Source organism: Gossypium raimondii, chromosome 8, assembly GCF_025698545.1.
Source record: "Gossypium raimondii isolate GPD5lz chromosome 8, ASM2569854v1, whole genome shotgun sequence".
Classification (NCBI taxonomy): Eukaryota; Viridiplantae; Streptophyta; class Magnoliopsida; order Malvales; family Malvaceae; genus Gossypium; species Gossypium raimondii.
Window position 1 is genome coordinate 25,348,608 of NC_068572.1, and position 2,626 is coordinate 25,351,233.

Genomic DNA, 2,626 nt, shown 5'->3' on the forward strand with positions numbered 1-2,626 from the left:
TACATTTTCACCTTCCTCTAAAATAATTTTATGCATACAGTAGGAATGACTTATACCCTATATGTCAGCTATGGTCCAACCAATTTTTTTTAGATTTCTTTAAAATATCAATCAATTACTCATCTCGATGTTCTGTTAAGTCTGTTGAAACACTCACAGGCAAAGTAGAACAATTACCAAGATAAATGTATTTTAAGTGGGACATTAGTACCTTTAGGTGGTTCTTTGATTAACAACTTGGGTTGTGTAAATTCCCAAACGTCTAACTCTACCGGTTCGAGCAGCAGTGGTTGATCATAACACCTTGGATTAGCTTCCATCAAAGCCAAACCTTCACTATCTTTTTCATCTTTGAATGGTTTAGATCCTAAAGTGTTCTCCAAAAGGTCTTCTTCAGAATTGTTTTCCATAGAAACTATGGTTTCTAATTCCTCCATTATTGAACACTCTTCCATCTGATCGGGAAATTTCATAGCCTTTAGAACATTAAATGTTACCTTATTATCTTGAACTCTCATGGTGAGTTTGCCTTTTTTCACATCTATGAACGTTCTTCTCGTGGCTAGGAATGGTCTCCCCAAGATGATTGCAACTTCCTTATTTGCTTCAAAGTCCAAAACAATAAAATCAACACGAAAAATAAATTTATCAACTCTTACCAAAACATCCTCGATTTTTCCTTTAGGATATGCTAACGATCGATCCCCTAGTTGAAGTGTCACATTAGTGGGTCTTACTTCACCTATTCCCAATAGCTTGAAAAAAGATTTGGGCATCAAGTTGATGCTTGCTCCAAGGCTGAACAAAGCTTTACCACAATATGATTCACTGATGTTACAAGGTATCACAAAGCTTCCAGGATCCTTCAATTTTAGAGGTAGCTTGTTTTGTAAGAACGCACTACATACCTTCGTCAAACCGACAGTCTCATACTCACTAAGTCGTTTCTTATTGGACAAAATATCCTTTATAAACTTCACATAGTTGGGCATCTATCCTAAAGCCTCCACATACAAAATGTTGATGTGTAATTGCTTTAAAATATCTAAGAACTTCTTGAATTTTACCTCTTGTTTCTGCTTATTCTGCTGAAGCCGTTGAGGATATGGAACTTTAGGTTGATACGAACAAGTCTTTTGAGGTGGTAAATCTACAAAAGAGGGTGTTAGCTTTTCAAAATTTACTAGTTTAGGGTTTACCTCATTAGACATTTCAGCATCCAACTTTTTTGTTGTAAGAACTTCGATTGTTGGTTAACTTTCCTCCTTTTCATTAGACTCGTCTTCAAGCACAACCTCCTTGGGTTCCAAAATCTTACCACTTTGTAACTTGACCACTTTGCAATGCTCTTTACTCAAATTTCTCAAATTTTTTGTATCGTTCGACAAGGCTCCTTGCAGTCTACTATGAAGCTAAGTAGCTAATTGACCTATCTGGTTTTCCATATTTTTCAACATTGCTGCTTGACTTTAGATCAAGGCGTCGGTTTTAGCCATGTATGCTGTCAACATTTCCTCCAAACTGTTTGATGACTCAGCTTGAGGTGGTTGTGGAGCTTGTTGGCAAAGCCATTGACTTTGGTTGGGTCTATGCTACATTTGATTATTGTTCGGTCTGTTTGCTTGGTTACTTCAGGAGAAGTTCGAATGATTACGCCATAATAGATGTTAAAAGTTGGACTTTGGTCCTTTGTCCACTTCTATTTTGATACTGGTTCCTTATATAATAAAGTAATTTAGGATTTGAAGGGAAATTCTCGAAAGAATGACCATCCTCATAATACACATAGGAAACAACATCAAGCTGACTTGGTGATTGAGCTGCAAAATTATTTAAACCATTAGTGGTAAACTATTTTAATATATAGGAAATAGAAGATACCTGAGCAGAAAGTGACGTAGTGCATCCACTTCATTCACTTTGATTGCTCGTCTTTCTGAAACTGTTTGATTTTTCGGCCATTGGTAATTATTACTTGCAATCCTCTCAATGATCTTGTAAGCCTCATTATAATATTTAGATAAAATTACACTATTAGCAGAAGCATCTACCATTAATCTTGTGTGTGCGTTGAGACCGTTTTAAAATGTCTCCAATTGGATACAATGAGGAATCCCATGATGAGGACACGTACAAAGTAATTCCTTGAATCTTTTCCACGCCTCCTATAGTGAACCGTCATCTAATTGTTGGAAAATAGTTATCTCATTACGCACTTTGTGTTTTTGCTCTGTGGAAAATATTTTACCAAAAACCTTTCTAGTAATTCTTGCCATGTAGATATTGAACTTGGTTGCAATGAATTCAGCCATGCTCGTGTTCAATCTCACAATGAGTACAAAAATAGTTTTAACCTTTGTGCGTCTTCAGTCACACCAGCTAACTTAAATGAATCACTCACCTCCATGAATAATCGAAGGTGTAAGTGTGGATCTTCTATAGGCATACCACTGAACTGACCGACCATTTGGAGCATTTGAAACATCACTGATTTCAACTTGAATTGGGGTGCCTCGATATTCGTCCTTCTAATTCCTGGATATAACTCATTGAAGAGTGGCACAATGTATTGTCTTATGGCACGATCCTTATCATTAACAATAAGGATTGGATTGTGCACATGATT

General features: G+C 36.4%; 1 non-coding gene across 1 annotated transcript; it reads left to right on the forward strand.

The window, feature by feature from the left end:
• The first annotated feature begins 2,112 nt into the window (after positions 1-2,112).
• LOC128032276 (small nucleolar RNA R71) lies at positions 2,113-2,219 on the forward strand. The gene has a single exon (XR_008188404.1). It is a non-coding gene; the product is annotated as a small nucleolar RNA R71 (small nucleolar RNA).
• The last annotated feature ends 407 nt before the right edge of the window (positions 2,220-2,626 follow it).